Below are 27,285 nucleotides of genomic sequence, written 5' to 3'. Positions count from 1 at the left end.
CAATCAAGCATAAGTTAGAAACCTTTGAAAAGTTCAAAGAGTTTAAGCAGGAAGTGGAGAATCAACTGGGCAGGAACATCAAGATGCTCCGATCCGATCGGGGAGGAGAGTATCTTAGTATCGAGTTCCTTGACTATCTTAAGGAATGTGAGATTGTCTCACAATTGACACCTCCTAGGACACCACAGTTGAATGGTGTGGCTGAGAGGCGCAATCGAACCTTGTTGGATATGGTTCATTCCATGATGAGTCGAGCTTCGTTACCAATCTCATTCTGGGGGTATGCCTTAGAGACTGCCGCCCATATCCTGAATCTAGTCCCTACTAAAAAGGTTGCCAAAACACCCCATGTAACGCCCGAGTTTCGGGGCTAAGCATTTTAGACGATGTAATAGTCTAGGTCAACTATTGTAACTCTTTTTATGTAATAAACATGAAATATTTGAGTATTTTGTGAATTATGTGAATTTATATGCTTATTGTTTAATTATAAATGTATAATTAATAAAGAATAAAAATAAGCGTCAAAATTAAAGTATGAGATAAACCCTATATCTTTACATAAAGTTGTAATAGTCGAAACAAGGATTTCGGAGATATAAAGAACGCCGAAATCCGAGTTATAACGAAGAAGTTATGACTCGTCGAAGTTTCGTGATGAAACCGGCACAACACCGGGAAGCGTAAATAGTAAATTTACGATAGAGCGAGTATTAGCCTTAGTGGTCTAAACAAAAGTCGTAGAATACATTAAACCGAGAGCGTCCATAAAAAGAACGCCCAAATCTGACTTCGTATGAGGAAGTTATGATTTTTCGAAGTTTCGGCTTAGCAGTGTACAACCCGAAGTTCGAATATTTGATCGAGCGGTTTTTAGCCGACACAACCTAAACGAGAATCGAAGATCTCGTTAATAGTAGCATAACGATGAAAAGACAGACGAAAACGGACGTCGGATGAAGAAGTTGTGAATTTTTAACGGACCAATCCTGTCCCGGCCTGTTAAAAATATAAATTTTAAAATAAATTCAAAATTAGCCGACAGATTCTAAACGAAAGTTGTAGAGTACGTTCCCGCCTACGCGTGGATATAAAGAACGTCAAAAACGGAGCTCGTATGCGAAAGTTATGCTTTTTAGAAGTCGGGAAGCAAAATTGCGAATCTGCGAGAAAGGTGATGACGTGGCCATATCTGAGCCGTTGCTTGTTGCCCAAGGCTTCGCTTCGGATGGAGAAACGTCGCCTCGCATACGCGCCGCGTCCGAAGTTGGGTACGCCCAGCGTACCTTTAGCCTTATCCTTCCGAGTCTGAGTGCGAGCCAGCTGTACGCGAGCTGGAGCCTTATCCGATCTACGCCCCGCGTAGCCAAGGATTACGCCCAACGTAGTCCGAGGCCTCGCAGGCTATAAAAGGGGGGCGAGGGTTTCCGGATTTTTCACTCATTTCTTCATTTCTTTCTCTCTCTACTTTCTCTCACTACCCCTTTAAGCCCCCTAAACCCTAGGAAAAATCCCTAACACCCAAAGGAAGCCCCGAGGCTCCCGGAGTCCTGAGAAAAAGGGTCTTTCGGTTCGGAAACGCTGCTCCGAGCAAAGCCCGATTTTCTTTAAAATCCGTTGTAAGTGAGCTACGCCTAAGCAATTTTTAATATAACTTTTAAATAATTATAGTAATTTTATTAGGTCCTTAAAATAATTATTTGGGATATTATTATGAGTTATATTGGGTGTTATTTAACGCTTATATAATAATAATAATAATAATAATAGCTAGACTATTAATTAGTCACGGTTAACGTTAAAACTAAACCCTAGTGGTATTGATACTAGGTTTTGGTCAAGGAAAATTTGTTTTGAGATAACGAAGTGTTGTTCAAGTACCGAGTCACCACCTTTCAGGTGAGTGCATAGTCACTTTCATCTTACACATAGATATGAAGTGTTTAATATAAACTACGTGCTATGTGTGCATATTGTCTGAATACTTGCTGTCTATGCTAATGAAAGATTTTTATACATGTTTTAAATGATTTAAACTGTATATGTATTTTATATCTACAAAAATGTTGGGGTAAAACATGGGTAGATGTAATAGACGATGTGTGATAAAATGATGAGAGGCCTCGATGTTGTTGTTGTTGATTTTGTCATCTAGCGGAGTATGGATGACAACCACGGACTCTTTTAGACAGTCCAGTGGAACGCTAGCAGGCTCGCAACCTGTAGGTGTTTGTGAACGATGTGTTCACCGGTGTACTCCATCCCCCTCATGGTTGCCTTTAGGACATTTATTGCTGAGGAACCCCCTTAGCAGTAGTGTCCATCCCGATGATGATCCTTAGGCTATGTCCCTTATGATAGGTGTTTAGGGACGTAAAGTGAGGATAACGGGAACGGGTAATCGGGTTATTGTTGGTTGATGAAATTAATAAACTTATTTATCGTGGGTTGAAAACCCTATGTGCTCACCAGCCTTCCAAGCCCGACCCACTCAGTTTCATGTATTACAGGTAGTGGCGCTCGAGCATAGATGTGATGTTTTGGATGAGGGATTACGGATATAGGCCTATAGATATGAAATAATGTAGTAAGGCTTATATTGTACTGTTTATGCTTTTGATCTGTATCGAACATGACATCCCAAGTCTTTTAATGAAATACATTTCTTTGGAAATGCTTTTGATAAATCTTTATCATATTTTGTTTTGGGACAAATTCCGCAACACTTTTATTTAAAATGTTACTCTGATTTTCAAACAAGCATAAACAAAATCGGTCTTTTCTGGCCGTGAAAAATGGGGATGTCACACCTCATGAGATGTGGACTGGAAAAGTTCGCAATCTGGACCACATCAAGATTTGGGGTTGCGAGGCTTTCGTGAGGCGCGAGTCTCATGACAAGCTCGAGCCTTGTAGTGAGAGGTGTATTTTCATCGGCTACCCATAGAGATCCTTTGGTTACCTCTTCTACAGACCCAGTGATAATGTGGTCTTTGTAGCAAGGATAGGAGTCTTTCGTGAGAGAGAGTTCATAAGCCAAGGTAACAGTGGGAGGCAAATTGACCTTGAAAAAATTCAAGAGTCAAGTGGTGAAGGAACCTCAAACCCTAGTAATCAACCTGAGGAGGAAACTCATGTTGATCCGACTGACGAGCCCATACCTCTGAGGCGTTCCACGAGAGTTAGGAATGCACCTGAGCATTACTATGGTTTCCATATTACTGCGAAAGTTGATACACTTATCAGTGATAGTACACTGGTCAGTCTGGATGAACCTAACAGCTACACGAAAGCCATGACAGGCCTTGAGGCTGCTAAATGGAAAGAGGCTATGGACAGCGAGATACAGTCCATGTATGACAATCAAGTTTGGAACTTGGTTGACAATGTACCAGGTCGTAAGACAGTCGGGTGCAAATGGATCTTCAAGAAGAAGAGCGACATGGATGGCAATGTACACACTTATAAGGTGCGACTGGTTGCAAAGAGCTTTTCACAAACTCCGGGAGTTGATTATGATGAGACCTTTTCACCAGTAGCAAAGATTAAGTCTATTAGGCTTATTCTAGCCATTGATTCATTTCATGACTATGAAATATGGAAAATGGATGTCAAAACTGTTTTCCTTAATGGAAAGTTGGCTGAGGATGTTTACATGAGTCAGCCAGAGGGTTTTGTCAGTGCAGAGTACCCTAATAGAGTGTGTAAGCTTGAGAAATCCATATATGGATTAAAGAAAGCACCTCGCTGATGGAATCTTTGCTTCGATGAGAAAGTCAAAGAGTTTGGATTTTTGAGGAGCGAGGATGAGTCTTGTGTATATGTTAGGGCTAGTGGGAGTATAGTTAGCTTTTTGGTGTTGTATGTGGATGACATACTACTCATAGGAAATGACATCCCAACCTTGCAGGAGGTTAATTACTGGCTTGGTAAGTGTTTCACTATGAAGGACCTTGGGGAAGCTGCCTATATCCTAGGGATAAGGATATTGAGAGACAGGAGTAAGAGACTAATTGGACTTAGTCAGAGTACCTACTTGGATAAGGTGCTGAATAGGTTCAGCATCCAGAATTCCAAGAAAGGAAAATTACTAATCCAGAGTAACGCTAAACTGAGTAAGACTCAGAGTCTGAGTACAGAGGCTGAGATAGCTGAGATGAGTCATGTACCATATGCTTCCGCTGTGGGCTCGATCATGTATGTTATGACTTGTTGTCGCCCTGATGTGGCCTTTGCTTTGAGCATGGTCAGTAGATATCAAAGGAACCCTGGCAAGGCTCACTGGACTGCGGTAAAGAACATTCTCAAGTATCTGCGAAGGACTAAGGACTGGGTCCTTACCCTTGGAGGCAGTGATGACTTGAGAGTGGCAGGATATAGCGATGCTAGCTTTCAGACTGATAGGTATAATTTCCGCTCTCAGTCAGGTTGGGTCTTTATCCTAAATGGAGGAGCAATTACTTGGAAAAGTTCCAAGTAGGAAACGGTAGCTGATTCAACTTGCGAATCAGAGTATATAGCAACAAGCGAGGCAGAAAAAGAGGCAATATGGCTAAAGAACTTCATTGGAGACCTTGGAGTTGTACCAGCTATAAAAGTGATGGGTTTTGAGCATTCTAACACTCCTATGGTGTACATGCAACCCTAGAAACCTTGGATCTATGTTTGACTAAGATACATGCAAATAATTATTTTTCCAAGGTTCTTATCCTATCTAGCATGGCATGGGGAACTTGAATCAAATAAAGCTAGTAGAATTACTTACCTTGTAGTTGTAGTTGATTGCTTGGAGTTTTAGAGCCTAGCACCAATAGTGTGGATACCTCAAATGGAAATCACAAATCACCACAAACTTGGAATTTTGAGAGAATAGTAATCACCTTTCTTGAAATCGGCCCTCTTACTTTACTCACCACAACTAGTGTGATTTCAAGAACCAAAGCCTCCTTTATATAGTGTGGTGGATTAGGGTTACATCCATGTAAACCCTAATACCCATGTCTTTTCATTTCCATGAGATCCATGGAGTATCCATGGACTTTCCATGCAAGCCTAGCCCATTCCAAATAAGCATTAGCCCATACTATATAAATACAAGAGCCCATATTTAATTAGTCATACTTTTGATCTCTAAATTAATCCTAGATTAATTATAGATCAATACTAATTAAATAATATGATTTTATATTAATATATTAGAACTTATAATATATTAATAAATCATAACTTATACTATTCTCAAAAGATTATCCATAAATTGTTCGGGTGAAGTGCAACCCAAATGGACCATGCCGGGTCGGGTCAAGTACATACCAAATATAGTTATGGACTTAGACACTATATCCAACAAAAAGAGCCAATGGAAATTTTCTGTGACAGTGAAAGTGTGGTTGCTTTAGCTAAGGAACCAAGGGATCACGGGAGATCCAGACACATTGACAGAAAATACCATTTCATTAGACATCGAATAGAAGAAGGACTCCTCATGGAAAAGAGGGTATCATCAGATGAGAACCCAGCAGAACCCCTCACGAAGGGACTGAGTAGGGTTAAGCATTTACAGCATGCGAGGCGCATCGGGCTGAAGGATGATATTAGTTTTAATAATTAGATAGTTTTTGAAACTTGTAAAGTGTACTTGACATTTGATGATTAAATAAAAGTTGTTATTTATTTATGAGTAAAGTGTTACTATCTTATGTTAATCGTTTACTATTGTTTCAACTTTGCATGTTTTGACTTCCAAAAAAATTATATTATTTAAAATCTCCACAGTCAGTCATACTTTGGAAGTAGGTATTGAATTAAGATTGTCATGAATTGGGTTTGTAGATTGTCTAAGGTGTATTAGACATGGCAATGGTTTCTGCAACATTCATGAGTGCTCAGAAGGCTTGAGTATTGGACTCAACCCACGCTCACTTGTATCACTTCATGGAATTTATATCGAGTGATCGTGAGACGGTAATATCATATAAATCTTCAAACCTAGAGATATGAGTTGTTGACTATGAGTTGGTTATACATTGATTGTACGAAAATGCATTGGTAACTCGATGTTATAAAACGTGCTTTTGTGCATAATTCAGCAAGTAGTCAGTACAAGCATATGAGTCGAAGTTTATCTGTTCCTTCTAGGATTAGAAGCGATATCTGGGCCCCTCGATGATTTTGTTTTGACCTATGTACCGGGCCCGGTCAGAACCTAATTGATGTGTTCAATTTAGTTCTATGTCAAACAGATCAGAGATCGAGAAACAAATGTTGGACAATAAGTAAGATCATGTTCCATGTATTTTTCCGGCTGATATCTTGAGAACAGAGGATTATATGATCACTTATCTTAAATGGTGTATCATCATCATCTCAGTTCTGCGAGACCTTGAAAGAGCTACGATTGCTAGTCGGGTTCTGAAGTCATATCTGCAACTATAGTTATTAGACTTATCCAAGTGGGAGACTGTTAGATATAGTGTCTAAGTCCATAACTATATTTGGTATGTACTTGACCCGACCCGGCATGGTCCATTTGGGTTGCATGGCATTGCTATGCTTGGATAGACCAAAATGGGAGAAAGGACACTTAAGGTTTATTAATATATTATAAGTTCTAATATATTAATAATATTATTTAATTAGTATTGATCAAAGAATTAATTTGGAATTAAGTGATCAAAAAGAGACTAATTAAATATATGGGATTGATTGTGTAAATCATCTATTCTTGTATAGTGGGCTAATGATCCATGGTTTGTATGGATTGGGTTAAAATCCATAAGGTTCTCCATGGATAGTCCATGGAGGTTACAAACCCATGGATCATGGAATATGGAAAGCCATGACAATTAGGGTTTACATGGTGTAACCCTACTTGTGCCACAACTATATAAAGACCCCTAGTCTAGCAAAATCGGGACTACTTGTACAAGATAGAGGTCAATCCGATTTTGTGGGTGTTAGTGAACATCTCTCAAGGTTATTCCAAGTATTGTGGTGTTGTGTGAGACGTTTCAAGCATCACACTTAAGGTGCTAGGCTCACAAGGTTTTCAAGGAATCCAAACAACATTAGGTATGTACTACAACTAGCATTTATGTTTAAAAGTTCCCCATGCTATGCTAGATAGGTTTTGAACCTTGGAAATCAAATTTTCATGTATCATAGTAAAACATAGATCCAAGGTTTCTAGGGTTGCATGTACACCATAGGAATGTTAGATTGCTCAAAACCCAACATATGCATGCTAGTTTGCTATGCCAGTTAGGTAGATCTGTAAGACTACCTGTGTTACTGTTCGATTATCAGTATGTGTTATTAGCTGTTTATGTGTACATGTTGTGTGGGTAGGGTTGAGGTTGCACTCTCTCATGCAGTGACCAACAAACCCTGGAGTATGCCAGAAATGAGCTGAGGGTCGGGAAGCATACCATACTTATACTGAGGACTGATTAGCATACCGGATACGAGCTGAGGACCAAGTGGTATGCCAGACTCGTACTGAGGGCAAGTCAGATATGTTTCAGTTGTAGGACTGCAGGGGGCAAGCCAGTCATAATTTGTGGGCTCGAAAGCAAACCAGACTTATGTTGTGGGCTCATAGGCAAGCCAGATGTGAGCTGTGGGACCGGAAGGCAAGCCAGACTCACACTGTGGGCTCAGGGGATAATCCAGTCTGTAGAGCTGTGGACCCATTACATGTTGTTATATTGTGTATTGTTTGTATCGGTTTATTGGGGAAACTCACTAAGCTTCGGGCTTACAGTTTCAGTTTTGGTTTCAGGTACCTCAAATGATCGCGGGAAGGCAAAGATGTGATCGTACAGCTCCTCACTTTTTATGACTATGTTTCTGGGATACTCTAATATGGAATTATTTTGAAAACAAATTTGTAATAACTGTTGGTTTCTAAATGTTTTAAAAAGTTTAAATTTGGCTTGATGTTTATGGATGTTACACAGATCATATAGATCACTAAGCATAGCATCATCCTATCTACCAGGATACCGATCTAACAGATCATAATAGCATAACGATATCCTATCTACCAGGATACCGATCTAACAGATCATAATAGCATAACAACATCCTATCTTCCAGAATACTGATCTAACAGATCATAGCTGCATACAAACATACTATAACCAGGATAACAATCCAAAAAGGGCTGGCCTTGGTGCCTTAGACCCTGTTGATATAGTGAGAAGAACTCACCTCGAACGGCAGATAAATCCCATAATTGTTGCAGCTGCTATGAACCGGCTTCCACGAACTGAACCAAACAACCAAACCATTCTTTAATAATTACCCATGGCAAAACCACCCAACACTAATCCCATAAATGATCCAATTAACCAAGCCCACAATTGTCCCAAGCCTATTGGGCCCAAACAAGGCCTAACTACATTGGGCCCACTAAGGCCCAATTCATCATCCAAGGCCCATTAGGGCAAGCCCAGCAAGGCAAGCCCAATCAGAAGTCCAATACTCTAAAATCCTTAGTCTATTATGAGCCCAAACCAAAGGATAAGTCTACTACCAAGCTAGCCAACAATCAACGAGTCCAAAACTTGCATATGAGCTGCTCATGTCGTAAGCACCTTATGCTCACGTCGTGAGGTCGTGATTTTAGCCCAAAAACTTCCTCGAATACGCTCTCACGTCGTGAGGCTTCATTCCTCACGTCGTGAGTCCAGATCTGACCAAAAATGAGCATTAAGCTCCTAATCCATTAAGACTTAACATGGGACAGCCTAGAGGGTCTTCCTTGACCCCAAGGACCATAAAAATCAAAGCTTTTCAGTCACATATGTCCAATACATGACTTAAACACCAACTTTTGTTAAAATGAAGGAAAAAGGGCCAAGACTCAAACTTGGAGTCCAAAACTTGAACCAAAATCCAGATCCAAGGGTTCTAACACAGCAAATGACTTAATGGTCCATAAAGTTGCTAACTTTATGGACCTCATGCATGATACTTCAAGATCCCATGCAAAGAAGGTAAACATAACCTAGATCTAGCAAGATTAGAAGAGAAAGGTGGGATCTTTAAGACTTACAGAGGCTTATGAACTCAGAAGTGCCACTAGAAGGAGCTTATCTTGTCCAAAGGAACCTCCACAAGAGTTTCTTCTTCTTCTTCTTTAAGGAAATCAACCACTATAGCACACCAATACCACCAACAATGGCTCAATGGCTCAAGAAGGCCGAATCTAGGGTTTTTCAGTGACTTGGGAGTGAAAGAGGCTGAGGAGAAACAACCCTAATCATCTCATACATTTAAATACCCGAAAATAAGGGTTTTGGTGTATCAGACGATACTCACGTCGTGAGCCTTAAATGAACTTGGTCAGCAAGTCAACGATCACTCACCCGAACTACTCCAACTTCAAACGACCATAACTTCTTCGTTTCAACTCCGTTTTTGACGTTCATTATATCCACAGAAAGGTGGAGAGAAGCTCTACACATCTATCAACTTATCCTCACCTCAAAACCTTCCAAACAAAAATTCAAATTCATAAAGAGCTCGAACTGCCACTTTACCGATATACCCCTTGGCTCCAAGGCACAACCCGAACTCCCGGATCACCTCAATTAGATTATCTGTACCTAAATGGGTCTAGATCTATCTTTTCCAAAGGCCCTAAGCCTTATGATAACATATCTTCAGGCAACAGTCCTGAATTAGGAAAGTGATTCGGAACAGGGGGTTACAATTTTCAATAAAGAATTTTTTTTACCATCTTTTGGTAAATAGTTTTTAAAATACCAAATTTTGGTAAATATTTTTCCAAATTTCTATGTTCTTGTTAAAAACTCGTTAATTCACAAGGGGTAGCACTACAAAAATTGACCCCTGTAGCAAGATTAAATTCGTCAATGAAAGCACACAAGTTGTTACTATAGATACTCAGGAAGAAGAAGGCATAGCAATAGGTTTTCACGTTTCTATTTTCTGCTTGTTACTAAAACGGTGCAGAACTCCTCACAACAACCCTTAAAAGGTCAGTAGAAAACATATAAGAGAGTACATCCCCTTTAGGCTGGTGGGAGTGGGCTCGGTAACCTCAGCGAACACCGGGTCAAGGACTCAGTATGCTGAGTTGGCTCGGCAACTCTGTGGAAATGTATCGATGAGAGAGAAAGGTGGTTGGAGGTTTTTTTTGAACGTTGGTGAAAGAACCCCTTTCTATACTTTCATATTTCTGAAAGACCCAAACTTTCATACTTGACAATATAGTTACTCCAAAACATGCTACATGCATATTCATAAAATAATATTTTTACATTGATAAAGTCATTACAAAAGATTGGATACAAACCGACTATGTTTTGAGATTTTACATGACTACCCAGGATATTGTAAATCTATACAAACCTAAACCAAAATACAAAAATAATATTACAACTATTCTAAGTCTTCCAACTATACTGGGTGCTTATTGCCTGCATTATGTTAAAACATTGGGAGGGGTAAGCGATAACGCTTAGTAAGTTCAATAATAGATACAATATAACGTTATGCCATATATATACCAATATGGCAGAAGCAAATAGGAGCAAGGAACAACAAAGACATAATGTGATAAGCTTTCCCTAACAATCATTGATTTGATTTAAATATATACCATCATTTAGACATAATAATTTCCATACTTGATAAACATCAATAACGCTTCGGCCCAAATGGCACTGAAGACAAACAATTTCTGATTAACATTAATGTAGATTTCAGGTTTTCACGCCCTGTCTAACCATATGCCAATGCCATAGAATAGAGTCATTCACTTACTGGGGGACATGCTCTACCTGGCCAGAGGCTACATACCTGTGCCACTGTGAATCTGAGTTCGTAAACTGATCACATGGTCAAAGGTATAGCTTTGCTATCAAAAATAGCAGAAATAAAAATAACACGGGAAAATACTCAGGAATAACATTCTACCGAAGCCAAAGTGATGCCTATGTCATACACTTCATGGTCAACGGTTCATACCAATACCCAAGTGATGCCTATGTCATACACTTCAAGTCAGAGGTACAGCCTTGCTATAAAAAATAGCGGATACAACAACTCGAGATGATAACATGGAAATGCACATAGCACATATAACACATAACATACAATTGTTTCTACATATTAAACTCACCGAGAAATAACCGGGGGTCAAAATAGTAATTTGGGCAGCACTTCGGCTTTAAATATGACTTTCGTCGTTGAAAACCGGGAGTTTTCTTGAAAACCGGGCCTTGCGAAGGTAGAGCTTCGAAACCGAAAAGATAAATTTTTCGGGCTTCTCGGGAATCTCGGGGCGCGTTTCGGGCTTTGGAATAAGTACTGGGGCTTCGGGGGATGTCGGGATAGTAAAAGTATTGAAAAATGGTGAAAAAGTGTGAAATTTCCAAAGTTAGCCGAGAGGGTTCGCACCCTCCTATTTATAGGAGGCGAAGGTCTTCGGCCGAAGGGAGGAGTGGCAGATGGCGGCTCGCGAGAGGACCAGATGGCGCGCATGCGAGGGCTCCAGGTGGCTCGCTTCGGACGCAACATGCGTCTTCGCATGCGAGGAGTCACCGGGTGACTAAGCAGCTTCGGACGACTCATCGCGACACGCGTCGGATCCGGGCGAGGGTGAGTCACGACGTCGGAAACGAGGCGGACACGGCATCGGACCAATCAGAAGGTACCAGCGAGGCTGCGGTCCAATCAAAAATTGCCACGTGGATCAACACTATTCATGCAAAAATTAAATGAAAATGTGCCCAATCTTGTAAAATCCATAACTTTCTCATACGGGCTCCGTTTTTGACGTTCTTTATATGCACGCATAAAGAAAATTATGCTCTACAACTTTCGTTTAGACTTCGTCGGAAAATTTTGACTTTATTTTTATATTATTATTTTTAACAGACCGGGACTGGTAAATCCGTTAAAAATTCATAACTTCTTCATCCGACGTCCGTTTTCGTCAGACTTTTTACCATTGTACTGCTAATGACGAGACCTTCAATTCTCGTTTAGGTTGTGTCGGCTAAAAAGCACTCGATCTAAAATTCGAGTTTTTAGCTGTCTACTGCTACGCTGAAACTTGTAAAAATCATAACTTCCTCATACGAAGTCAGATTTTGGCGTTCTTTTTATCGAACTTCTCGGTTTAACGAATACTACGACTTTCATTTAGATTACTAAGGCTAAAAATTAGTTTATCAAAAACTCACTTTTTACGTCATTCGGCACCGTGCCGGTTTTATCGCAGATCTTCGATTGGTCATAACTTCTTCGTTATAACTCGGATTTCGACAAGGTTTTCGCCTACGTGTTTCTAACGAGATTATCTACAACTTTCATTAATAAAATTTTACTTATTTCAAAGTTTATATTTTCGCTAAATTTCACTATTTGGCTTTTAATTGGAATCTCATAAGACTTCCAATAATTTATGAGTGATTCTAAACATAGTTTTACTTCATTTCTAGTAAAAACTATCTGTTAGAACTTAACACTCAATTTCTCATAATATTTCATAATATGATTAACTTTTTAATTTACATAACACGATTTCAAAACGTGTATGTTACAAATACCTCCTCCTTTTGAGGATTTCGTCCCCGAAATCACAACGATTTGGACAAATGAGGATATTTCGCTCTTATCTCATTCTTATTTTCCCTAAGTATAATTTTATTATCCCGTTTCACCTTGGATAATGGAACCGTTTCATCATACATGCTCAAGCATTTACGTAGATATCTTACATGAAATACATCATGAATACCTGCCAAATCTTCAGGCAATTTCCAAGCGATATGCTTGTTGACTAATGCTCTATGTAATTTTGAAAAGTCCAACAAATCTAGGACTCAATCTCCTTTTCTTCTCAAATTTCATAATACCTTTCCACGGGGTTACCTTCAGTATCACCCACTTAGAATTCTATGGATCGTCTCCTCCATTTCTACAGGTCTTTTGTCGATCCTGGGCTACTTTCATTCTTTCTCGTATAATTTGAATCTTATCAGTGGTGTCTTGAATCATTTCAGGACCACCAAGGATTTTTTGTCCTACATTATGCCAACATAATGGTGTTCACATTTACTACTGAACTCTAAGACACATGCACGAAGCATATCTTCTACTGTTTGGATTGTTCTCTCCGTCTAACCATCGGTCTGGGGATGATAAGCTGTGTTGGGAGCAACTCGAGATCCCAATTCACTTTTCATATTCGCCTAAAAGTGAGAAGTGAAGCGAGTATCACGATCGGAAATAATCTTTAGTGGCACACCATGTCTCGCGATGATTTCGTCTAAGTAAACTTACGCGTATTTCTCCAATGGAGCCGTTTCACGTGTGGCGAGAATATATGCACTCCTCATCAGCTGGTCGAAAATTATCCAAATGCTATCATTCACAGTTTTCTTCTCCTCTTTCAAGGTATTAACTGTATAAGTCGGATAAGTAGAATATCCCTTCGACATAAATTTACGAGTTTTTAAGAAAGAAATTTATTATTTTCACCATAGACCTAAATAGAATCTTCCCTTTCGATAGGGATGCATATCATCTCTTCGTAGCACAAGAGATCTGCGTATTTCTTTAACAACCAATCCATGTCGAGAATAATATCAAAGATAGGAATTAGGTTTGTAGGAAGATTATAACTTTCAATTCCTATAACACTATCTCTATAGACTTTATCAGCAAGTAATAATATATTTCCTATGTTATCTATATGAAATGATTGGACAATTGCATAACAAGCAATTTGAAAAGAATGTGCGAATTTATAATGCACGAAAGAATCTGAGGCATCATAATCAAATAAGATGTGAGAAGATCTAAAGTTTACGAGAAAATTACTAGTCACAACATTCGAGTCATAACTTACTTCCTCTGTGGTAATCTATGATGTACGATATTTAACTTTTGGTTAGCCAAACGATTGTCAAACTCTTCAAACTTCTTAATTACTAGCGGTGCTGAAACCTGCACCCGCTCATCATTCTCTATTGGGCTTTCAATCCTAATCTTTGAGTTAAAACTCAATTCTCATTGCAGACTCCTGCTCCTTCTTGGTTTATAGACTAAACCCAAGATAATGTCTTTATTTTTGCTATAACAGCAACTCGATTGGTTTTATTCTAATGACATTTGTATTTATAACACACAAGATACATAACGAACCAAACTCTTGTATTAGAATCAGATCGAATAAATCAAGCTGATGGAATAAAGAAAATGAAAAGAGTTTGAACAACACGTGGATGCTTTGGAATAGAAAGAATAGCACCACATATCCCTAATTCGTGCTTTCGGACATATACATCTTTTAGCTTTTGGCACCTCCTCCTTTTTAGTTGGAGTACTCTTTGATTGTTGAACGAAAACTTGACTCCCTGCCATTTGACTAGTAAGAGTAGGGCGGAAACATTTCTTGTGGCCAGTAACACTACATAGCCAGTCACATCTCTGACTAATGATTGCTCAATCCTTTAATGAATATCGTTATATTTCTATCGACTACCTCGACCATTTACTTCTTCAGTATTCCTACTGAAGTTTCGTCACTATACAAGACATGGTTCTCTGAACCAATCAACTCCTTTCGCGGATTTATACTAATCGGACTCGATTCTTTATGACATTAAGATTTGAACGATACTTATTTCCTTAGTCATTACCGAAACGAAGGTAACGACACACATGAATAAAATGGAATCATTTACTAGCTTCTTGGTAACCTTGTGACTTTTCCTGATCCAAGTGTGAGTCCTGTGCTTCCAGTAGTATAGGCCTCTACTACTATTCACACCTACTCATACTCGTCCCAAGTATTTTCTCGCAGTTCCCAAGTCACCATTCAAAAGTTTTCACAAAGCAAATTTTCACACTTAAGTGCGTTCAAACAAGTACATACAACAATTTCTCCTAGACTCAACTAGGGTTTTCGCGTTTCTATCAAACATATATTGGATTACTTATACTCGCCTTCTAAAATTCTTCTCATGCATATGCTCGATTTAATATATCCTAATACTTTTCCATAGGTCGATAGAAATTTTACTTCCATTTCTTCATATAAATTCTTTCTCGGGTAGTGTCTACTCTGCAAGACATACTACACCCAAAATTTCCTCTAGCAGTGTAAAGACAAATAGTTTCCAACTACTTACATCATCTTCTAACTCATGCAAACCATCATGCATATTTGTTGGTTTCATTATCCTTTCATGACATCGTCATTCTTGTATCTGAGTAAGTCTTCTTCTCATGGTTGTATCTTTTAAGTCTACTTCATAGGAGTCTATCCTAAGAAGTCTGCATTATAGTTGCATCTCAGCAAGCTCTACTAGCTTCAACTTGGTTCTCTATCATTCCTAATTACAACATTTCTTCTCATACAATAATATGAGTGTATATCTTCTTCAACTAAATACTCTATCTTACTCTAACAAGTAAGTCACTCAGCCTTTTCACAACCAAATAACCTATTTCACTATCCCAATCTTGTATGATAAATTCGGCTTAACACACAATGGAACTTCCATAAGGATGTGATAGAAGTCAATCATCACTCAGTATTATTAAATACTAAGTCTGAGCATCTTGTATAGGGTTACTACTCGAACTACATACTTCATCACAAAGTCTTGGCCTAATAAGTCTAAAAACTTCATTAGCCTTTCCTTTGATCTTCATTTAATTCTTCTAAATCTTGGACTACATTAATTTCAATACTGTTGAAGTATTTATCACCATCCTCGGTTCTTCCGACTCTATAAACTATCACTGCTTTAATCTGGACAGCGGTGGAACAACTTCATCGGTTATACCAAAACATTTATCTCATCTAAATGTATTTTAAACGCACATCTTTCTTCCAAAGATGTTATTATATTATCTTACATATTTTAAATGTATAATACCACTCTATTGGTATTAATACACTATTTACGATTTCACTTCATATTTATTATTTTACAATTTTCCGCAATCGTTTATTTATAAACTTATCGATATCAACTATCATAAGTATCTTTATTACTTCGAAAAGTTTCATGTAAATTCTATTACGAAAATTTTTAAAATTCTGAACATAAAATTTTCTAAACCAAGGTCGGCAACAGACCTTAAACTTTCTCAAATAATAGCAATATAGGTATGAAACCTAAAGCATGCTATATTTACTTATCATTTAGCACATATTAGAATATAAGGCATATCTCCTCTTAATATTCTAGTGCTTACCCCATTAGGTATTCAACCTAAAATATATCAGATACATATTGTATCATCTTCACTTAACAATTCATGTTTAAATCTAGAAATTCTCAAAATTCCTAGTTCATATATACTAATTCTCTAAAAGTTTTGAAGTAGCTTAATGTCTTAGAATACTAGGGTTTATCACTACCCAATACCCCACTTAAGTGTTTCCTTTGGTTTGTATCCAAATATTTACAATGATTCAGTTCATATATTGAACTTCCAATAGTTTAAGTCTAAATACCAATCCGTGGTATTTAGTTCAGTTAAACCACTGCTCTGATACCATGATTGAAAGAACCCCTTTCTATACTTTCATATTTCTGAAAGACCCAAACTTTCATACTTGACAATATAGTTACTCCAAAACATGCTACATGCATATTCATAAAACAATATTTTTACATTGATAAAGTCATTACAAAAGATTGGATACAAACCGACTATGTTTTGAGATTTTACATGACTACCCAGGATATTGTAAATCTATACAAACCTAAACCAAAATGCAAAAATAATATTACAACTATTCTAAGTCTTCCAACTATACTGGGTGCTTATTGCCTGCATTATGTTAAAACATTGGGAGGGGTAAGCGATAATGCTTAGTGAGTTCAATAATAGATACAATATAACGTTATGCCATATATATACCAATATGGCAGAAGCAAATACGAGCAAGGAACAACAAAGACATAATGTGATAAGCTTTCCCTAACAATCATTGATTTGATTTAAATATATACCATCATTTAGACATAACAATTTCCATACTTGATAAACATCAATAACGCTTCGGCCCAAATGGCACTGAAGACAAACAATTTCTTATTAACATTAATGTAGATTTCAGGTTTTCACGCCCTGTCTAACCATATGCCAATGCCATAGAATAGAGTCATTCACTTACTGGGGGGCATGCTCTACCTGGCCAGAGGCAACATACCAGTGCCACTGTGAATCTGAGTTCGTAAACTGATCACATGGTCAAAGGTATAGCTTTGCTATCATAAATAGCAGAAATAAAAATAACACGGGAAAATACTCAGGAATAACATTCTACCGAAGCCAAAGTGATGCCTATGTCATACACTTCATGGTCAACGGTTCATACCAATACCCAAGTGATGCCTATGTCATACACTTCAAGTCAGAGGTACAACCTTGCTATAAAAATAGCGGATACAACAACTCGAGATGATAACATGGAAATGCACATAGCACATATAACACATAACATACAATTGTTTCTACATATTAAACTCACCGAGAAATAACCGGGGGTCAAAATAGTAATTTGGGCAGCACTTCGGCTTTAAATATGACTTTCATCGTTGAAAACCGGGAGTTTTCTTGAAAACCGGGCCTTGCGAAGGTAGAGCTTCGAAACCGAAAAGATAAATTTTTCGGGCTTCTCGGGAATCTCGGGGCGCGTTTCGGGCTTTGGAATAAGTACCGGGGCTTCGGGGGATGTCGGGATAGTAAAAGTATTGAAAATGGTGAAAAAGTGTGAAATTTCCAAAGTTAGCCGAGAGGGTTCGCACCCTCCTATTTATAGGAGGCGAAGGTCTTCGGCCGAAGGGAGGAGGGGCAGCTGGCGGCTCGCGAGAGGACCAGATGGCGCGCATGCGAGGGCTCCAGGTGGCTCGCTTCGGACGCAACAGGCGTCTTCGCATGCGAGGAGTCACCGGGTGACTAAGCAGCTTCGGACGACTCATCGCGACACGCGTCGGATCCGGGCGAGGGTGAGTCACGACATCGGAAACGAGGCGGACACGGCATCGGACCAATCAGAAGGTGCCAGCGAGGCTGCGGTCCAATCAAAAATTGCCACGTGGATCAACACTATTCATGCGAAAATTAAATGAAAATGTGCCCAATCTTGTAAAATCCATAACTTTCTCATACGGGCTCCGTTTTTGACGTTCTTTATATGCACGCGTAGAGAAAATTATGCTCTACAACTTTCGTTTAGACTTCGTAGGAAAATTTTGATTTATTTTTATATTATTATTTTTAACAGACCGGGACTGGTAAATCCGTTAAAAATTCATAACTTCTTCATCCGACGTCCGTTTTCGTCAGACTTTTTACCATTGTACTGCTAATGACGAGACCTTCAATTCTCGTTTAGGTTGTGTCGGCTAAAAATCACTCGATCTAAAATTCGAGTTTTTAGCTGTCTACTGCTACGCTGAAACTTGTAAAAATCATAACTTCCTCATACGAAGTCAGATTTTGGCGTTCTTTTTATCGAACTTCTCGGTTTAACGAATACTACGACTTTCATTTAGATTACTAAGGCTAAAAAGTAGTTTATCAAAAACTCACTTTTTACGTCATTCGGCACCGTGCCGGTTTTATCGCAGATCTTCGATTGGTCATAACTTCTTCGTTATAACTCGGATTTCGACAACGTTTTCGCCTACGTGTTTCTAACGAGATTATCTACAACTTTCATTAATAAAATTTTACTTATTTCAAAGTTTATATTTTCGCTAAATTTCACTATTTGGCTTTTAATTGGAATCTCATAAGACTTCCAATAATTTATGAGTGATTCTAAACATAGTTTTACTTCATTTCTAGTAAAAACTATCTGTTAGAACTTAACACTCAATTTCTCATAATATTTCATAATATGATTAACTTTTTAATTTACATAACACGATTTCAAAACGTGTATGTTACAGTTGGCCTTGGTCAAAATGACCGTTTTTTTCAAATAATAATAATAATAATAATAATAATAATTCAAAAAATACCATCTTTTTACCATATATAAATACCTTTACATACCATATTTCATCCCACTTCACCTTCTTCATTTTTTCACTCAAACAACATAATTTTGTCAAAAAAAAAAAAGGATTATCCTTCCAACCCAGAAGCTCAAAAAAATACCAAAAGAAACATCCAAAACACAAACCCAATCTCACATTCTTCACCAAACTTCGTTCAAAGCCAAAGCGATCAACCTATTTATTCACCTCTAAATTTACACTTTGGTGGTGTTTACTACCCATTTCAAGCCCAAAACCAACCTCAATACCAAAACCAACCTCAAGTTCAAATACAACTTCAATTTCAAAACCAACCTCAAATGAACTTCTCATCCCAAATGGAAAATAACTTCAACCCATTTGACGGTCTTCCCGACTCCCCCAATGAATTTCCAAACCCAATTCCAAACTCAAGGGGAACTAGAAGTCGTCCCCGAAACGGAATCGGAGTCGGAAGAGAATCGACCACAACCCAAAAAAAGTGGAAGGGCAGCTCCAAAGCAATGGACATCGGCCGAAGAAAAGGCGTTAGCTCGTGTGTGGGTGGATGTTTCAAAAGATCCGGTGGTCGGAAACAACCAAGATTGCCCAACTTTTTTCCGAAAAATTACACGGTGTTTTCTCATGAAGAGGAATCTTGGAGAGTACTGAAAAAAAGATCAAATTTATTCGAAGTAGAGAAATGTCAATAAAGTCGTGACAGAGTTTAATGGGGTGTTTTCGAGTGTCAATCGACAATGGCAAAGTGGTGCAAACGACAAAACTATTTTGCAAAAAACTCTTGAGGTGTACCGAAATCAGAAAGGGGCCAATTTCAAATTTCTACGTGTTTGGAATATTTTGAAATTGTCAAAACAAATGGCAAGAGCTCGACCCTTCTGAAACCTTTACTGGTGGTTCTTCTAAAAGAACCAAAACATCTGAAACGATGCATATAGTTAATCGTCTGATGCGCATGTCAGGATTGACCTCAATGAGGAGGAGCCTTTTGAGGCTCCAAGAGCCATTCGTCTCATGGGAAGAGACCGAGCCAAGAGAAAGGGAAAAACGGAGGCAAGTGGTTTAGGTGACATCGACCAACTAACAGCCAAAATGGACAACTTGAAGTCGTCTTTGGAACAATATTTAGCGGTTGCACAAGAGAAAGAAAAAAAATGTGTCATGGCACTCTTAAGGAGAGACACTAGCATTTTCATCGGATGTCAAAAACAAATTGTGATAAAAGCAAAAGAGAGGGTCGTGAAAAAATACAACATCTAGGTTTCGTTATTTTACGGTTATGGTTTCGTTATTTAAATTTCTATGGTTCGTAATTTGAAATTCTATGTTTTTTTATTGTAATTTTATTTTCTAGTTTAATGAAATTTTAGCTTTAAAAAAATAGTATGTTTGAAATGTTTATTTTTTTTTAAAATTTATTAATTTAAAAAATATATATATAGCATAGCAACCTATGCCATGTAAATGACAAAAATTTGTAGAAGTGGCAAATCCTACGTGACGCCTACGTAGACCGTGATAAACTTAACACCACTTCCTCCCTCCGGCGTAGTAGGCTTTGATCAATTTATTTTATATGATTAACTCTTCAACTATAAAAACGATTGAGGCATTTTTTTTCTCCAACTTCTTGAAGTAAACAAATCCAACCATTAATGCAATGCCCACAGCTAGATTTCTTCATGCACAATTTACTTTCAACCAATGCGTATAAAATAAATTCCTGAAGTACTTGATGGTTGAGTTCAGTTTACATGAAATTCATTTTAAAAAGAATGGTACAAAAGACCTGGGATTTTAAGTTTATAAGTAAAATATCAACAAAGAGAGTTTGCGTATGACACCAGCAAAATGGTGGCACCTCTTATAATCAAGCTCCAAATTTTGTTTATTTTTGTAGTCCTTAGGAGGAGGGAGTCATTCCCTCCCAACCCACTAAACCCATTTTCACGTCATTTTTTCTCTTTTATTTTTGGGAAAATGACTTAAAATGGTAACAAAGTATTAAAATTGTACAAAAATGACCATTATTGTTATTTTAGTAAAAAAAATATCAATGAACTAAGATTTTGTATAAAAAATATCATTTAACTTTATGCTTTGTTCTTATTTATCCTCATGGTAACCGGGTATTCAAGGTAATTGTCTACCACCATCAATCCATCACCTTATTCCACCATTTTCATCGAATACCACCCTTATACCTCCATTATCATCCACCATAAGTAGCTTTACATTATCACCAAATGCCCCACCATCATCCCTACCATTTACGTGCAAGCAACCTCCATTTACACACTTTCATCATTTTCTTCCCCCTACCTAAACCACCGAACACCACCACTTTCCATACATGATTCCCACAGTCAACCCCCATAACCTTTACAACATTCAATCACTATAAACCCCTCTTATTTCTCCATCACAGCCACACCCTTTAACCCACCTCCACTACAGCCACCATCGACACCATTCCCTCTCCACTGTTGCCATCCCCTGTCACCCCAATTACAGAGCACCCACGCGTTATCGAGCCTCAAACCCACACATTCATCTCCAAATTTCTAGACCCTATACATCGTCCTCTTCACCCTTTAAACCTGTAGAAAACACGGAAAAGAAAGGAGAAGGAAGGGCGGTGATCGAATCAAGAAGGGTGACCCTTTAAACCTGCAGAAAACATGGAAAAGAAAGGAGAAGGAAGGGTTGTGATCGAATCAAAAAGGGTGAAGAGGTGGGTCAAGGGGCATACCTGTAATCGAAAATAGGTGTGAAGAGGGAAGGTCTCGATGATCTATTGGAGGATTGCTTGAAGGCTCCTGCAATCCCGCTTATGAAATCGATCAAAGCTCACTGGTGATCAAGCATACTCTTTGATGGCAGATTTCAAGACAGTGGGTAGAGACACGCATCTTGTTGCAGTTGGATCTTTGCTTACAACCATGGAGATTCATTCTTCTCAAACATGGTGGCACGGGAAAGCCCTAGATCGTTTCAATTTGGGTGAAATAACGAAGGGGAAAGCCACGAGTTATTCCAAATATATGTTATTTTCCTCATAAATAAAAAAAACAACTAGGTGACCTGCAATAGCAGGTAACCTGGTATTTTTTATACTAAAATAACAATAATGGTCTTTTTTGTACAATTTTGATATTTCATTACCTTTTTAAGTCATTTTCCCTTTATTTTTCTCATCTTTCCCAACCGACAACACACAGAAACTCTATCTTTTTGAACTCACTCAATTAAAAAAAATACAAAACAATCAAAGGTAAAATCTTAATTAGCAATAGAGTTACCGGCGGTACCACTCCCGCTTCAACGGGTTGGTTAATTGGTTTCACTAACCCACTTCATCATCTCTCTCTACTTTCTCTCTCTCATTTTCTCTTGTACCATGTGTTTTAAAACATGTACCTTAGTTGTTTTGTATTTTTTTTAATTGAATGGGTAGAGAAAGATAGGATTTTCATGTGTTATGGGTTGGGAAAGATGAAGAAAAAAAAAGAGACAAAATTTGATGTGACAGTGGGTTTAGTAGGTTGGGAGGGAATGACTCCCTCCTCCCTTATAGGTGTTGTAATGTCTATTAATGTTCTCACCCCATACTCAATTTTAGTCATTTTATGTACTTGGGTTAAATTTAGTACATACTTTCAAGAAACACAAAATCTAACAAAACTAAAACTGAATGAGCCATCTTGAATGAATCCTATAGTTAATTAGTTTAAAATCTAAATCCCACAGATCCACCATGGAAGTGCACCCTTTCCGATGTCATTTGTCACCATTTCCAGTGCCATTTGTCCGAACAAATACAGTGACTTAGATTCAGGAGAACTATCATCATTACAAATATTGGTTGTACTCCGGCAACCCTTCAAATTTCCCAATGAAGTGTAACTTTTTTGCAAAATCTTTTTATTTAACGTAAGTGTAGCCTCCAAGAAAAAATTGTACAACTTCTGATATTTTTTTATGGGTCGGCCTCTGCCTCTAGTTGTGGCCCTCTCAACAGCTTGAAGAACATCCTCCTTAGTCACAAAATCACCATCTAACAACATACCCAAAACATAATCAACACATCGCTATGTCTAAACACTTACAAAATGTTAAGTTTTAGCACAAACAAACCTCTACGAGCAGCAAGAAGTACGGATTCATTAGCTATATATTCAATATCAGCCCCTACTAACCCGGGTGTAAGTGAAGCAACAAGGTCACAAATGTCATCTTTGTCCTCCTCCTTCATGGGCACCTCTTCCATATATAAACCAAAAATATTTCGTCTTCCATCTTCATCCGGTTCACCCACAACCACTTTTCTGGAAAACCGACCCGGTCTCATCAAAGTAGAGTCTAGTGACTCGGGTCTGTTTGTAGCCGCTATAACCACCACATTTGCACTCTTCACAAACCCATCCATCTCAGTCAAAAGCTAACACATCAAAATTCAAAACAAACACAACATTTTATGTCAAGTGTCAACAACTATTTGTTTGACTTTGACCATGAAATTAAATAGGAAGGTTATTTTTTTACCTGGTTTAAAGTTTGGTCGCGTTTACTATTCGAACTGCTTCCACATTCTCCTCCAACAACATCTATCTCATCAATGAAAATAATAGAAGGCGAACGTTTTCTTGCCTCCCGGAAAAGCTCTCGAACACGGGCAGCCCCGGCCCTGACATAAACCTCGGCCAATTCACTAGCGGAAATTGAGAAAAACGTCACGCCAGCTTCTCCGGCCACCGCAGGGGCCAACAATGTTTTTCCGGTTCCCGGGGGACCCGTAAGAAAAACCCCTCGTGGTAGTTTCGCCCCAAGTTTCATACTATCTTTTTTAATGCACGAGACAATATACAAAAAGTTCTAACATGTAGGAATCAGGATTAATCCCAAGTTATAATAATTAATAAGCAATTGCAAATTAGTAAATCACCTCAAGAAGTTCAGCTTTGGCAGCATCAGCTCCTTCCACGTCATCGAAAGTTAACAAATGTTTCTTACTCGGTTTTCTCTTTCTCATTTTTCCAATATTTTGTAGAAAGTAAAGGTAAAGCTGATAATAATAAACAAAGAGCCTGATCCATCTAGTGGATGACTTTAACATTACATACAAGGAGTCATTTGTTGATTTGAAGAACTTCTTCATTGATGTGGATAAAAGCTGAGGGGCTGACCCTGAGCTGTATGTGATTTTCTTATCTTTGAGCACCTTAATAAGCTGAAATACATCGTCCCCTAGACTTGTAGTAGTATATTGCATGCCACTTGGGTACAAAAGCTTTCAAAAGTCCTTATGGCCCTCCTGATTTAGTTAGTGGAGTTTCATTTGATGATTTTTTGTTATAATAGATTTGTTTGGAGTCTTCCACAAATCGAACATGTAGCACACTACCATCATCAATGTTGTCAACAAGATCAGAATAAGGGACAACTACGTAACACGATGCTTGTTGTTTTGGTATGACAATACAGAAAATTTCTACAACCACACAAAAAGAAGCTCCCACTATAATCGCGTATATCTTTGGACTTAGATTACCACCACCGCCACCATCACCAGACATCCTTCTTCTTGTTTTATGACTTTTTCTTTTTGCCGCCTGCTTGTCTGTAATGTAATGTAATGTAACTCAAGAATGAAAATTCCTGGAAGGAAAACAAGTACAAAAATTGCATACCATCTTTTTTGCCTTTGGTCTCTGCAACTGAATTGACAGCTCTGTGAGTGTCTTCTTTGGCTGCCAATTGACCTAGTAACTTCACAGATGTTGCAGATAATCAGTTTTGATTCTAGAAGTTCAAACATTTAACTTTTACAAATTGCAATTATCATGAATGTCTACAATCAACACTATGTTGGATTTAATCCAATGTGTTCAAATGAGAGAAATTCACTGCAGGGATATTTTCGTCCATTATCTTTAATTTGAATAAGTAAAAGGCCATGTTGGCCATAAAGTCCTCTTCTTTAGTAGATGTAGCTAATGGGTAGTTCAGTTGCTAGTTTCTAGGGATTTACTTTGTTAAGTAGAATGTTTTCCTTTTTTTGTTTATGTATGCACTGGAATAAAATCAGAAAATTTGGCCCCAAAAAAAGCTTCCCTGTTCTTTCCTCTTTGTGCTCTGTTTTCTGTCTTGCACCAGGATGATAGGGTTGATTCCAACATTTGGTATCAAAGCCCGGTTTATGCCCAAGTATCAACCCCGACAAACAACTATGGGTGATAGAAGTGATAAGGAAGGCCAGATAACTCTGCACTACCTTATGCTCTCAAGAAACAACTACGCTGTGTGGGCCATCAAGATGAAGGTTTTCATGCAAGCCCAAGGTGTATGGGAAGCAGTTGAGCCCAGAATGGCCAACACCGTAGTTGAAGTAAAGAAGGATAAACTAGCGATAGCTGCCATCTATCAAGGGATTCCTGAAGATCTCTTGTTATCGTTGTCAGAAAAGCAAACAGCCAAGGAGGTATGGGATGCCTTGAAGACAATGTACTTGGGGGCAGATAGGGTTAAGACAACAAGGGTACAAACATTGAAGACTGAATTTGAAGCTTTGAACATGAAAGAATCAGAAACAGTTGATGAGTTCTCTGTCAAGATCAACAATATTGTAAGTAATATTCGAGCCCTTTGGTGATAAAGTTGAAGAAGCATATGTCGTGAAGAAAATGCTTCGTGCAGTACCATCCAAATTCCTTCAAATTGCATCCACCATTGAACAATTTGCAGACTTGGATGTGATGACTATAGAAGAAGTAGTAGGCAGATTAAAAGCTCATGAAGAGAGGGTTAAAGGGCATGGTGAAGTGGAAGCAAAGAAACTCTTGCTCACCCATCAAGAGTGGTCTGACAGGAATAAGAAGCAAAGTGAAAACTCTACTAAGAATGCTAACAAGTCGCATAGAGGAACTTCTAGCAATCCAAGGGGTCGCGGAAGAGGTCGTGGTAGAGGTTCTAGCACTCGAGGAGGCCGAGGCAGAGGCGGCGGTTATCAACAGCGAGATGGAAACCGGGGTAATTCAAGTAATCGGGATAAGAGTACAGTTCAGTGCTATAACTGCCAAAACTTTGAGCATTTCGCTGCAGAATGCCAAAATCCTAGACGTGAAAGGAATCAAGAAGTCAATTTAGCTCGAGAAATCAATGATGACGAACCAACACTTTTGCTATCTGCCTCAAATGAAGAGAATAAGGTTCTTGAAGTGCATCTAAATGAAGAGAAAGTGAATCCAAAGTTGAGATCAGCAGGTGATGAGCAAAGAACATCAAACATGTGCTACTTGGACAATGGTGCAAGTAACCATATGACAGGTGAAAAAGAAAATTTTCGTGAACTGAATCAATCCATCAAAGGTTCAGTGAAGTTTGGTGATGGATCAAGGTTTCGCATTGAAGGAAGGGGTTCAATCGTGTTCCGGTGCAAGAACGGTGAACATCGTGTGCTTCGTGAGGTATATTACATACCAAGTTTGTGCAGTAATATTGTAAGTCTGGGACAATTGGCTGAGGGTGGTGATCGGATCGTTATGCTTGGATAATTCATGTGGATTCATGATAAAAAGGGCAAACTTCTCATGAAAGTTAAAATGTCTTCTAATCGCTTGTATAAAATCATATTAGGAGACATCAGTTTAAAGTGTTTTCTTAGGGCTAAGGAGGAACCAGAAAAGTTATGGCATGCACGTATGGGTCATTTAAGTTATCGTACACTAAAACTCATGTCAGATAAAAGCATTGTTCAGGGACTGTCAAAGATGATTAGTCCCACAGCACTATGTGAAGGATGTTTGGTGGGTAAGCATGCTCAAAAACCCTACCCATCACATACAAATTTCAGGGCAAGCAGGAAACTGGAACTAATTCACGGGGACCTCTGTGGTCCAATCTCACCACCTACACCTGCAGGAAACAAGTATTTCTTTCTGCTCGTTGATGACTTTAGTCGGGTGATGTGGGTCTACCTGGTGCAATCAAAGGATCAAGTGTTTGGTGTGTTCAGAAAATTTCGGGCAATGGTAGAAGTTGAAACTGGTGAAAGAATGAAGGTGTTCCGGACAGGTCGTGGGGGGGGGGGGAATTCCTCTCAAAAGAATTCACCTCTTATTGCGAAGAAACGGATCTACAAAGACACTACACGACTCCATTTTCTCCCCAACAAAACGGAGTCGTGGAGAGACGGAATCGAACTGTTGTTGAGATGACAAGAAGCTCGTTAAAAGCT

The 27,285-nt window shown here is 38.5% G+C and overlaps 1 pseudogene; it reads right to left on the bottom strand.

Annotated features, from left to right (window-relative positions):
• Nucleotides 1-22,786: 22,786 nt before the first annotated feature.
• Nucleotides 22,787-25,007, bottom strand: LOC145113067 (putative inactive ATP-dependent zinc metalloprotease FTSHI 3, chloroplastic; annotated as a pseudogene).
• Nucleotides 25,008-27,285: the final 2,278 nt, after the last annotated feature.

This window comes from Lactuca virosa, chromosome 5 (genome assembly GCF_052849685.1).
Source record: "Lactuca virosa cultivar CGN04683 chromosome 5, Lactuca_virosa_CGN04683_v6, whole genome shotgun sequence".
NCBI lineage: Eukaryota > Viridiplantae > Streptophyta > Magnoliopsida > Asterales > Asteraceae > Lactuca > Lactuca virosa.
Note: the sequence above shows the minus strand (reverse complement) of the source record. Positions and strands in the feature narration are given on the sequence as shown.